Here is a 14,707-nt window from a genome sequence, read left to right as displayed (position 1 = left end):
ACCCTCAGGGATACTAGTAAGCAAAATAAAAAGGGAAAGTTGTTATTCTTACTCACTTGAATATGAGATCATAATATTATTTGAGTTATTGTCTCTACAGGTCGATTTTAAAAATCTCACAACGGTAAGTAAGTAATAAATGATTTTCCTTATGATAAATGAATTTACTTACATTAAGAGCTTCATTGGTTGTTTTTATGATTTTTACCAACCTTCGGTTTCTGTATCGGTGAGTAGTGTGATATTCTTATTGGGCTAGTGTAATTCACCCCCTCTCCTATTAACCATCTTAAATCAAGAAGACGAATATCCAGATCTTAATCAGCAGGAGGGCTATGAGTAGGTGTCCCCCTTCCCTCCGAATTCTATTAAAAGCTAGTGGAAGTTAACCTTCCTATAATATTTATTTACTATTTTCATATATTATTACGTTTTTTATTTTATGAACCGTTGTGAAATTGATATTTATGTAGTCCTATTGGGCATGTTAATTTATTGTAAGGAATGTAAACGCTAACGTTATTATACGCTTATGTATTTAATTTACGACCTTATTTCTATTTAAGCTTTGGATCTTTACAGTTGATCTTAGAGCCGTGTTTTTTGAAAATATTCCTTACACAAAGACCTAAGGAAACACCAAAAAAATGAATTATCGTTCAACCAGTCCTTGTGAAATACAGGTACATATATATGAGGAGACGAAGACCCCCATGAAACCGAACAGTCCGGGAGGGTTCACTTCGAGAGAATGTTGACTGACTATTTGAAATGCTGGAGTGACTTATCGCTGCCCAGCAAGCCCGGGAGAAAAGGAGGGAGCTACCTGACCCTCCCTTGCTGCCATAGTTTGAGCCACCCCTGCAGCGGGAGGATCCTGAGCCACTCTGGTATAACCCTGCTCCTCCACAGTACAATTTGGCACCACCACAGTATAATCGGGTGCCCCTACCGCATCACCCGGCACCACTACAGTACAATCCGATGCCTCTACCGTATTATCTAGTACCACCACAGAGCCATCCGGTCCCTTCTCAGCACAATCCCGTCCCTCTTTCATAGGATCCAATTCCACCACGGGACCTAGTTCCACCCATGATGGACCCAGGCTACATTGACAGGTACAAAATACTAAATTCATCTACTTTTATAAGGGCATCCTCCTTTAAAGAGGCTTAGTACTGGTTAACTAAGACAGAGAAGGCTTTCACGACTCTTGGGGTAGTTCCCGAACAGAGAGTTATACTTGCCACCTACATGCTAGTGAGAAAGGCGGGTTGTTGATGGCAGCTCAAGCAGGCCACCATGCCCATTCTAGTCACTTGAAAACAGTTTCTGATGGCTTTCAATGCAAAGTATCTCCCAGAGCATCTCCGACATATGAAGAAAATAGAGTTTATACAACTAGTCCAGAGTGATATGATTGTGTTAGAGTATGCTTGAAAGTTTCTAGAGTTGGACCGATATTCCCCTGAGAGCATGATGGATGAAGGCAGAAAGGCAAAGAAGTCCAAGTGGGGCCTCCGTCCTGAGATTAGGTAGCAGTTGTATGTGTTCGACCTCAGTTTTACTCAGCTGTTCTGGCCAAGACACAGTTAGTGGAGAGGAACCTTCACATTTTTCCTCCAACAGTGGGGAATCTTAGGCCCCCAGTTTCATACCGCAGACCAGCACCCACTACACCTGTTCAGCAGAACAAGAGACCTACGTCAGTGACTCAGGTTCCTCCTCATATTCTGGTAACAGAACGCGGTAGAACTTGTTAGCACTGTGACAATGATCATGGGGACCGACCCTTTTATCCCTTCAATAATGCTTGTCGTATATGTGGGAGTGCTCAGTACTACGCGAGAGAGTACTTGAGGAATCAGAACTAAGTCAGACCTCCTATTCAGGGCAGAGCTTACAACCATACTCAGCAAGATGCAAAAGATAACCCAGATGTGATACAAGGCCAACCTAAGAAAGAAATTCACAATCGAGAGATTTCAGTAGTTTGAGAATTTCTGGATGCATTTTCTGATGAACTACCTAGACTGCTAGTGGATAGAGAAGTTGAATTCACCATAGATCTTCAGCCAAGTACCCAACCTATCTCGATTTCCCTTTACCACATGAGCCGTGTTGAGGTAGAAGAGATGAGAAAATAGGTCAATGAATTACAGGATAGTGGGTTCATCCGACACAGTGTGTTCCTTTGGAGTACTAGAGTCACATTCGCAAAGAAGGATGATAAGACGTTAAGATTATGTATTGACTACACGGGACTGAACAGGGTCACGATTAAGAACAAGTACCCCCTCTCCAAGATTGATGACCCTTTTGATAAGTTGTAAGGTGCTTAGGTCTTCTCAAAAATAGACCTGTGTTCAGGTTACCATCAGGTAAAGATCAAGGTAGAGGACATTCCCAAAACAATTTTTCGAACCAAATACGAACACTATGAGTTCCTGGTCATACCATTTGAACTAACCAATGCACCAGCCATCTTTATAGATTTGATGAACAAGGTTTTCAGATAATTCCTGAATCAGTTTGTCAATGTATTTATCGATGATATCCTGGTTTATTCAAAAAGCAGAGAAGAGCACGCTCACCATCAGACTCAGGTTTTGTAGGTTCTTAGAGAAAAGAAATTATATGCAAAGTTGAGTAAGTATGGGTTTTAACTCGAGCAGACTACCTTTCTAGGGCACATCATATCAAGGGATAGAGTGTTAGTAACCCCAAAAAAGTTGAGGCAATGCTTGGTGGGAGAAATTGACCTTGGTTAAAGAGATTCGTAGCTTTCTGGGATTGTCAGATTATTACTGCAGGTTTGTAGAAGGATTTTCTAGCCTAGATACTCCTTTGACCTAGCTCATAAAGAAGAACTTCAAATTTGAGTGGAACGAGGACTGTGAAATGAGCTTTTTAGAGCTAAAGAAGCGGTTGACTATTGCACCTGTATTGTCCTTGCCAAGTGGGATAGGTGGATACACAGTTTATAGTGATGCCTCCTACCTGGAGTTGGATTGTGTTCTAATGCAGCATGGGAAAGTTATAGCCTATGGGTCTAGGCAGTTGAAGAGTAATGAGAAAAAAACTTACCACAATTATCCACGCCTTAAAAACTTTGCGCCATTACTTGTATGCAGGGACTTTTCAGATCTATACCGACCAGAAGAGCTTGAAACACATATTCACTCAAAAGGATCTCAACATACTTCAGAGACGATAGATAGAACTCCTCAAGAACTACGATTGTAATATTTTGTATTACCCGAGAAAGTACAGTGTGGTAGTCGACACACTCAACAGAAAAAGTGCAGGTATGTTAGCTCACTTAATGGTTTCAGAATGCATGGCAATAGGAGCCACACAACAGATACAACTTCAGGACCTGAAAAGAGTTACATGTTTGGTCCACCTAACTATTCAACCTGAGTTGATCCAGAGAATAAAGGAAGCCCAATTTGCTGATTCCACTTTAGCAGCTCTCAGGAAAGATGCAGAACAGGAAGTAAATTAAAAATTTCGAGTCTCTACTAATGGGTTGCTCAGATTTCAGGATAGAGTTTGTGTTCCATATGATAGTGAACTGAAAAGCGATATCATAACAAAGATTCATACCTCAAAATTTGTCATGTATCCCGAAAGTACTAAAATGTATCAAAATATGCGATCCCGATTTTGGTGAAATGGGATGAAAAGAGAGGTAGCCAACTTTATTTTTAAGTGTCTAGTGTGTCAACAGGTCAAGGCAGAGTATCAGCGCCCAGGTGGCCAACTTCAGCCATTACCAATTCTGAAATAGAAGTGGGAACACATCATAATAGATTTCGTGACATGATTGCCTAGGACACACTCAGGACATGATGTCATTTGGGTAATTATTGACCGACTCACCAGGTCTTCTCACTTCTTGGCCATCAAGATGACTGATCCCTTGAATAAGCTAACAAGAATGTATATTTGGAAGATAGTCAGGTTACATGGAGTGCCGGTAACAGTAGTATCTAACAGGGACCTCAGGTTCACTTCTCGATTCTGGTCTAGTTTTTAGCAAGTCATGGAAACAAAACTGTCTCTTATTATCTCATTCCACCCTCAAACCGATGGACAATCAAAAAGAACGATTTGTACACTGGAGGATATGCTCTGAGCTTGTGTTCTTAATTTCGGGGGCCATTGGGATGATCACTTAACCTTAATAAACTTCGCCTATAATAACAGTTACCAAGCAAGTATCGGCATAGCTCTGTATGAGGTGTTATATGCCGCCCATGTAGATTGCTGATCTGTTAGGAAGAAGTTAGTGATAGCAAACTGTTCGGCCCAGATCTTATGGAGGAAACTACAACTAAAATAGTTAAGATCAGAAAAAATATTCAGACGGCTCAAAATAGAAAGAAGAGTTATGCAGACACTTAGATGAGGGATTTGGAATTTGAGAAAGGTGATTGAGTGTTCTTCAATGTCACTCCTTTCAAGGAAATTTATAGGTTTGCCAATAGGAGAAAGGTAAATCTCCAGTTTATTGGGTCATTTGAGATCTTAGACAGAATTGGTACCCCCACCTACAGACTGACACTACCTCCAGAACTATCTAGAGTCCATAATGTCTTTTATTTGTCCATACTATGTACGTACAACTTAGACTCATCCACATCTTGGCCCACGAGCCCCTTTCACTCTATGAGGATTTGTTCTATGAGGAGGTACCGGTGGGCATTGTAGACAGAAAGAGTAGAGTACTCCGCAACCGAAAAATTTCATTCCTTAAGGTTCTATGGCAGAATCACTGAGAGAGAGAGGCCACATGGGAGCTAGAATCAGACTTCAGAGCCCGGTATCTCCAATTGTTTGATTAAGTGAGAGTAAGAAATTTGAGGGACCAAATTTTTTTTAAGGGGATGAGAGTTGTAATAGCTGGGCCCAAAAAATTGACCCAGGATAAATTTTATTAATTTAGAGATGTATAAAAAAATATATTTTATAAATTGATTTAATGAAATTTTTATTATATTTAAGAAAAAAATAAATTAGAGATGAGATTGAAAATAATTTTAGGGGAAAATGATGAAAATTTGGGTTCGAATGGTATTTTTGAAAGAAAAATTGAAAAATGAGAGTTATAATGCAAATAAGAAAAATTTGACCACGTAGGACCGCCCAGTCAGGAGCCTCGATGAATCAGAGCACACCGCATGGCAAGGCACGCTGACTCGGTGCCATGCGGGAGGCCACGCTGGCGATCCATGTGTCCCACGATTGGATGACCTCGAAGCAATCCCGCGCACATGGATGGTCCGAATCTATTTTTTCCTTAGGCGTGATCGGACGGTCAAGATCAAACGCGATAAACGGTTCAGATTCGTTTTCTCCTTAGGCGCAATTGAACGGTCTAAATTAATGCAAGATGGACATAAATATTTCAAATCACACTAAATTCGAACCTAGCCACCAGCCTCCCGCTGGAGAAAAAGACCAGTCGCCAGAGAAGGGAGCTGACCGCTGCCGTACTGGAGCCGCCTCCGACTGCCAAAAAAAGTAAAAATTTTCCTACCCGCTTGCAGCTCGATTCTAAGCACCCCTGTAGCCATATCAAAGTAAAATGAATAGCGGATGAGCCAGAAACTACAGGCAAAGTCTGGTGGAGTCGCCGCAGGCAAAACCCACAACCTCCTCCAATGAGCCCCTTCCCATTTCTCGTTTCGTGTAATTTTTCTACTGTTATGTTCGCCGTTCTATTTTTTACAGGTTGACCAGAGAAAAAATCTTAGCCGCGAAGGTGAACCGGTGGAGCCGCCGCACCTGAAAAATTTCACCACCGGTGGGTTTCTATTTTTTAATTTTTTGGGTTAATCGAGACCCCCTAACATGTTTTTTCATAGGAATATGTATAAAGACAGCCGAAACCAGCAAAAATCGATCAAAAACAGCCAGGCCGAGGTAAACCATCGTCGCGGGTGGTGGTGCCGTCGCCGGAGCATGGCGATGCCGCCATGCCAAAACCCTAAAATTGGCCATAAAGGATTTTTAACACCGATTTTGGATTTTTGATGTATTTTTATATAAGTGAAGAATATTTTAACCTCCGCAAAAAAAAAAAATCAAGAAACCCAGGGACCGTCAGTAGGCGCAGTAAAAATTTCTGTATTTCGAACACCAATTCGTATAAAAATCCCTCACCCTATTCCCTATTATGGAATTGTAGCTTAATAATCAATAATATGATATTTTGTGAAATTTAGAAAAATTTTGAGAATAATTACAGGTCATTAATGGAACCAGAACTGGTTAATTATTTATTTGTCCTGTTTAACTGATTATTTGAATTTACAGTTTTAAATACATGATAATATATTTGAATAATTAAATGATTCAGTTGTGTTTTCTTGATGCATATATCGCTTGTCTTGCGTATTCACAGTTGATTTGTGAAATTTAAAATTTATATGCAAGTGAAAAATTGTTTGGTTATGTGAATTAATGAATTGTTGTATTATTGAATATCCTGGGAGGTGGTTGACGGATTGGGTACATAAGAAATTCTACTGTGAATGTTACCTCATACCGGACGGGATATCGATGGATGGTATTTTTAGTAATCATACCGAACGGGGTATGAGGACGGCTTGATTCACCCTCATACCATACGGGGTATCGAGGGATGTTATTTTTTGCGCTCATACCGGACGGAGTATTGAGAGATGTTATTTTTTGCGCTCATACCGGACGGAGTATAGAGACGGCCGGTTAGTTGATAAGTTTAGATATTAGGTTCATGCGTAGTGGGACACCCTTATGGACCCCCAAGAATACCAGTAAGCAAAATAAAAAGGAAAAATTGTTATTCTTTCTCACTTGAATATGATATCATAATGTTATTTGAGCTATTATCTGTATAAGTCGGTTTTGAAAATCTCGCAACGGTAAGTATGTAATAAATAGTTTTCCTTATGATAAATGAATTTACTTAAATTAAGAGCTCCATTGGTTATTTTTATAATTTTTACCAACTTTTGATTCCTGTATTGGTGAGTAATTTGATATTTTTATTGGAGTAGTGTAGCTCACTCTCTCCCCTATTAACCATCTCAGATCAAGAAGACAAGATCTATATCCTGATCAGCAGAAGGGCTGTGAGTAGGTGTCCTCTCCGGATCTTATCAAGAGTTAGTAGAGGTTAAATTCTCTACAACATTTATTTACTATTTTCATATGTTATTATATTTTTTGTTTTATAAACCGTTGTTAAATAGATATTTCTGTAGTCCTATTGGGCATGCTAATTTATGTGTAAAGAATATAAAATATAAAGTTATTATATACTTCTGCATTTAATTTATGAACTTATTTACATTTAAGTTTTGGGTCTTTACATCTTATTCTTAGCTTTAGTTTCTTTTTTATTTAATTGATTTTTAAGTTTTCATTGCTTATCATTTTATATTTTGATATTTAATTTAATTGATATTTTATATATCCTAACTGTCAATGTGTTTCTTTTCACGTCTCCTTATTTTTTAAAATAATTTCATTAAATTAAGTACATAAATCTTTTTTTCTGTTTTTTCATTTACCTTTCATTGATAAATCAACAATTTATATTCTAATATCTGATTTTGTTTCATTTAAATAATTTTCCTTTTTACCTAATTTTTTTTTAAATTTTGTTTTTATTTTTTGTCTAATTTTTTTATATATAACAAGAATTCAACCAAAATTTCAACCGGTTTAGTGTATGCTTTTTTTTCAAATGCATAAATATTTACTTTCATTCATTATTTTATTTTTTTAATTTTATAAAATATAATGAAAACAAAGAAGGAACTTCAACTTTATTATTATTATTGTAACTTACTTCACCATTTACACTGGACTGGATATGTATAAGGTGTGAGTATGAAATAAGTGTGCCTATTTTTATATTTAGAGCGAGTAATAAGTTATATATATTTTTATATGTCTTATAAATAAAATTTTTTATGCATCATTCATTAGGTTTGTGTGTTTTTTTATTTAGATAGAAATTACTCAATAATGATACAAAATATTATAATTTAAATGAAATTAAAAAATTAAAAATTTATTAATTATATACATAAAACAGGTGTAAAAAAATATATTAAATATATATTTAGTTATACTCTCTATTAACTTCAATTTTTATCTACTTCATGGGAAATAAATTAATGGGTAATCTGCACAGAAGAGAAATAAAAATGAAACAAGGAAATATGAAAGAGAATATGATCTTGCAGTTGAATATTCAAACTGGTCGATTCTTACGTTGTCCAGATGTGCGCCGACCTTCCCACTATTCTCTTCTATTTTCTTTAATCAATTCCCCCCCGGGCAATCCTTCTGTCTATGAGCTCACACCCAAACCTTTCCAACTCTTAACCTAGCGTAAATTACCTTTATGTTTGTAACAAATCCAAAACCTATGCAATTTTTATTTGAAAACTTATTTTTACTTCAATTAAAAATATTGAGAATTATTATCTGAAAATAATAGAAATTAAGTTCATATAGAATTAAAATATTATATTCAAAATTTCTCTGAGATTAATGAAATTTAAAATCAATTATTTTAATATTTACCCAAAATTCTATATGACCCAAAATTTCATCATCATTACATGAAAGATTTTTCCCAATAATTATTGTAATCTTTTTTGTGAATTTTTAAATATAAAATTAAGAATAATTATTAAATTATTCTACCCGTAATTCTAATAAAAATATTTTATTTTTTTAATTTATTTTCTATATTTAATGTGTAACATAATGGAAATAAATTATTGAATGTACTGCCTTAATTTGAAAGAATGCATCTTAAAATTTTTGCCAAAGACAAGTTTAAACACAAATTCGAGAATAATTCTGACCATTACAGGAAGAAAAAGTTATAGCGTAAAAAGTAAATTACTTTGTATTATATATATATACCAGTTCACATGCAAGATAAAGTTGACAACTAATACAATTAGATATGAGAATCAATATATAATAATATTGTATTCTGAGAGTACTATATTTTTATTCTTTGGTTTTTCATTTATATATATCATGCGTACATATAACATAAATTTCACGCTGCAAAATATTGGATTACATAAATATAAATGTAGAAGTAATATCGACATTCATTCATATATAGTATAAGGAAAGCACATCGTAAAACTCACAATAACATATATAGTATATTATGTAACACCCAACATTTATTTATTTTTATTTTTATTTTATTTTTTAATAAATATAATTCTTTATTAATTGAATTTAATTTAAATTATTTTATTTTAATTTGATTTAATAATAATAATAATAATAATGGTGAAAAATTAGTTAAGAATTTAATTGAAAATAATTTTGAAAAAAATGAGTGAAAATTTGAGTTCTGGAAGTATTTTTAAAAGAAAAATCAGAAACTAAGAGTTAAAATATAATTTAAAAAAATTGCGCCACGTTAGATGTCCCGTCAGCAGCCCCGACTAACCAGGATGCGCCAGGTGGCAGAGGCGCTGTGCAGGAGGTCACGCAGGGGGAACCACGTGGGCGATCCGCGTGCGCGCAATCGAACGGTTGAGATCCGTACCCGCACGCACGGATGGTCCAGATTCAAAACACGCACGGTCAACCCAGATTGCATTGCGCACGGACAGTACAGATTGGATCACGCACGGATGGCCCAGATTGAATCGCGATGAATGGTCCAGATTCACTCTCTATTTAATCGCGATAGGACGGTCCAAATTAAAAGCGATGGACGGCCCATATCAAAAGCGGATGGATATAAATAACATCATCCGTACCCAAACCCTAACCCTAGCCACTAGAGCCCCTCGCCGGAGAAGACAACCCAGCCGCCGAGGAGCTGACCGCAGCCACCTGCCGCCGCACCGAAGGAATTTACGACAGCCAAACGAGGTAAAAATTTTTCCTCTTGCACGAAATTCAATTTTAAACCCATCCATGGCCAAATTTGAGTGAAAGAACAGGCCAATTGGCCGAAAAATGCCGCCAAAGCTCAACGTCGCCACTGCGGGGTGTTTCAAAAAATGCCTCCGATGAGGCCCTTCCCGATTCCCGTTCGATGTAATTTTTCCACCGTTGTGATCACTGTTTCTTTCTTTATAGGTTGACCGAAGTAAAGCACTCAACCGCAACATGAGTTTCGATTTTTTACATTTTTTTAGTCCACCGATGACCCTAAGTGTGTTTTCTCGCAGGAACCGATGTAACTTTGGCTGAATTCGGCCGAAAACAGCCAACCCGAGGTGGGTCGCCGTCGCCGGAGCACGGTAGAGCCGCCATGCCGGAATTTCAAAATTGGTCGAGTAGGCCCTCTGATTTTTGGGTTATTTGGGACATGTGTAAGTACCGTAAGCGTGTTTCAGTTCCTGAAGGAAAATTTAGAGAACCTAGGGACCGCCCGTAGGCGCAGTAACCATTTAGTTTTCGGTGTCAAATTAGGTAAGGACCTTTCACCCTATTTCCTATCATAGATGTGAAGTTTAAATAAATAATAATACGGTCCTTTATACAAGTTAGATAAATATACATAATTAATTACGGATTGCTAATGGAGGCCGAAATCAGACATTATTTTCTGTTGATTTCTGTTGATTTATTTTACAGTTTAAATGCATGATGGTATCTGGTTTATCTATTCTATGATTTTAAATGCATGTATTACTGTATTACTTGACTACTGTGTGATTTTGGAATTTAAGATATGATTGTATTACTGGGTGCATGTTCATTGTTTATGTGATTGTGTTTAATTTGGTAACGGAGATTAAGGATAAATAGGAAAGGGATATTATCTAATAAACAGAAAAGATGATAGTCTCACTAGATATCATGGAAAATGGTGGACGGACCGGGTTCATAGGGAACCCTACCGTGAATGTTGTCTCATACTAGACGAGGTATTGAGACTTGGTCACTTGGCGCTCATACCGGACGGGATATGGGGACGGCCCGCTTCACCCTCATACTGAACGGGGTATTAAGGTTTAATGTCTTGCCACTCATACCGGATAGAGTATGGGGACGGCCCTAGAATTAAGATTGATAAGGAAAATGGTTCATGTGTGGCAGGGACACCCTTATAGATCCCTATGGATACTAGTAGGCTGGTAAAACGAGAAAACGGTGATGATTAGTTATTGTTAATGAATATAAATTTATGATATGTTCTATGGTACTGATTGTGCATAAAGTTATGATATGTATAATGTTATTATTTTTATAGGTTGTTTCCACAGATTCTCCAATGGTAAGTAAAAGAGAAAATGGTTTTATTTTTAATGAATGTATTGGTTTAAAATTTATGCTATATTGGTTATTTTTTGTTTTCTATCAACATTTATTTCTATGCCAGCAATATAGTGTGATGTTCTTATTGGGCTAGTGTAACTCACCCCTTATTTAACCATTTCAGATTAGGAGGACCCGATTTTCGAGCCCGATCCGCAAGAAGGCTACGAATAGATGTTAGATACTTTATAGTTTTTTTATTTCTGTTCATTTCTCGTATTTCTTTCAGAGAATTTGTTCCTTAATGCTTGTTAGTACTTTTGAGTTATCGTGTAAGGGATGTTAACCTTAATCCTTATTTTGCTTCCGCACTCAAATTATTATATGCATTTCCTTTTAAATTTTCCGGGGCCGTTACATATTATGATTGTGGTTTGCCATGAAAAATTTATTAGGTGTTTTTAGAAAGTTTATAAAGTGTTTTAGATACTGTTCATATGGGCAAGAATTCTATCAAACTGGATTAGTCAGATTAATTTTTTTAATTTTTTTTTTATGTAAGGAAAGACAAAAACAAAAGTCAAAACAAATTAAAAAATCGTCATGCACATAGAAGATTTGATTGAATTTAATTAATTTTTTAAAAATTATTTTTAATTAAAAATAAGTAATAAAATCAATAAGAATTAAACTCATAATAAATTATAAATTATAATCAGTAATCAAATTTATAATTAATAAATTAATAAAACGAATACTTATTCAATATAAATCTATAATTATGATTCTTTAATATATAGTTTTAGATTTTGGTCCATTTGGTCTAATTAATTCAGATTGAGAATTGAATAAGACTAAATACTACATCTAATTATATTTAGTTTGATGTAATCAAGTCAATTGAACCAATATAGTGTAAATAGAATTATAAATACTTAACATTTTAGAAAATTCAAATAAATTTAAAGACTTTATGAATATTATCGTATTTTATAAAATTTATATTAGATAAAAAATAAAAATTGATAGAGTTGTTTATTTAATGCTTTAAATACATGTGATTTTTAGTTCTGATGAGTTTTTAAGCAAATATGGTTTATTCTCATCATCTTGTTTCATTAACCCTTACCCTTTGTCTACATTTTTCGTAGGTAATCAATATTCTCAATGGTTTTTTGATATTTTAGTCTTCCATCTTGTTATTTTACATCTTGTCAATCTTAATATCTCAAATGAATATAAGGGATCTAACCAACATCAAGTCAATAATTGCCAAGGTTTGCAAATTTCTCACATGATTATGACATCTATTGTATCCTCACATTGCCATTTACATTCATATAACATTTTACATGTTCCATCCATAACAAAAAAATTTCTTTATATTAAAAAATTCACTACTGATAATTCTTGTTTCCCCTTCTTTGAAAATTTGGTTGTGAATATTTTTTTTGTTAAGACCATACAAAAAACATAAATTTTCTTTTTATTAAAATGTTGTCTTTACCTTGGTGATTTTTCTTCTCATCATGATAATCATTGTTGTGACTATGACATGTGATAGATTTATATTGTTCGTCACATTAAATTTGTTGAGTATGTTTTTTCTTTCAGATGTTATCCTTTGATGCAAATCCGTTCTATTTTAGTTGCTACAAGTGCCAATCACACAACTAGATCCCTCTATTGTACTAAAATAAAAAATTTAGCTCCTATGTAGCTCCTTTCTACCTTTCCCCTTTACATTTTCTAGCCTTTGTCTCCTCCTCTATTCTTACCTCCATTTAATTTCCAAATTCTACCTCTACTTAATACACTCTACCTCTGCACGCCTCCTTTTCTTCCCCTGGCCTCCTTTAACTTATAAACAATCATATTCATTCTCCTCCTCATCTTTTAGTACGCATTCATCTAATAGTACTGAGATCAAATCTTATAAAAAACAAATTTACCTTCTTAACTTATGTTAAAGTTCCCATACATCCTACCATAGAGCTATCTTGATTTACCCATGCTAATAAATTTGAAGTTTGGTGTAATGCCATATATGATGAAGTATATGTACTTTTATCCAATGGTATGATAAAAGTATGCGTATTTTTATCCATTAATATGTGTTCGTTGGTCTCATCTCCAGTTGATAAGAATATTATAGGAAACAAACAAGTGTTTTGTATTAAACGAAAACCAAATAATGATATTGATCACTATAAAACTCTCTTAGTTACAAAGATTTATAATAATCAATTAGACATTGATTACAATGAAACTTTTAGTCTTATAGTTGGTTAAATTGATTATTATCTGAGTATTAATTGCTTTTGTTGCCAAATATGATCTGTATTTGAGACAACTGACATTTGTATTTTTCTTCATAGGAATCTTGATGAAAAGATCCATAGGAAACAACCTTCAAGATTTGTTAATTCTAAATTTTTTTATCATCCTTCTAGGTTCTATCAATCTCTCTATAGCCTCAAATAAGCACCCCATCTTTGGTTCTTATGTTTGAGCTAATTTCTAAATGATTATGGATTTTTACCCTTTAAAACTGATACTTCTCTATTTATTAAGCAAGATTCTATTGATAAACTATTTACTTTGGTGTGTGTTGATGATATTGTAGTTAAACTTATGCATTATCTATGATTTCATATCTCACTTGTAAAAAAGTTTTTTGTCCGTAATATGGGCCAATTGACATACTTTATTGGCATTGAAGTTTTTAATTCTTTTGATGACATTATTCTTTAAAAATAATCTTTTTTTAAAAAAAAAACATCTACTCAATCATGCTAACATGATTGATTGCAAGCCTAATAATACTCCAGTGGCTATTTCTCCACCTCATTCAAATCAAATAGATCTTCTTTGGTTGATGATGAGCCTTATCAAAAACTTACAGGTGCTTTTTAATGCTTCATATAACTTGCCTTAATATTTTTTTTTGCTATAAACAAGTTGTTTTAATTTATGATTCTCATATAATAGTCCATGTCAAGGCACTTAAAATTTATCCAATATAACAAAAAGGAACAAATTTAAATGGTTTGTTCTTATTGAGATATAATTCTTTTTCTTTACAATGTTTTCTAATAATGATTGGGGAGGTGATCTTGATGATCAATACAATAATACAAGATACATGATCTTCTTGGCAAATCTCTGATCTCTTGGATGGCTAAGAAACAACCAATCTTTGCTCGAGGTTCAATTTAGGGTATAAACAAGGCCATAACAAAGATAACATCAAAATTAGTCTAGCTTAAATATATTTTATCTAAAGCAGGCTGCTATTTAAGAAATTCCAATACATTTGACAATATTGATACAATTTATTCATCTACTAATGTTTCATGCTAGCGAATCGAATGTATCGAGTTCAATTGTCATTTTATTTGGGAACAAATTGTTGAAAATATGTTATGCATCTATTTTCCATCGATACTCA

The sequence above is a fragment of the Carica papaya genome, chromosome 7 (genome assembly GCF_054855325.1).
Source record: "Carica papaya isolate Zhongbai chromosome 7, ASM5485532v1, whole genome shotgun sequence".
NCBI lineage: Eukaryota > Viridiplantae > Streptophyta > Magnoliopsida > Brassicales > Caricaceae > Carica > Carica papaya.
This window is presented reverse-complemented; position numbering follows the sequence as displayed.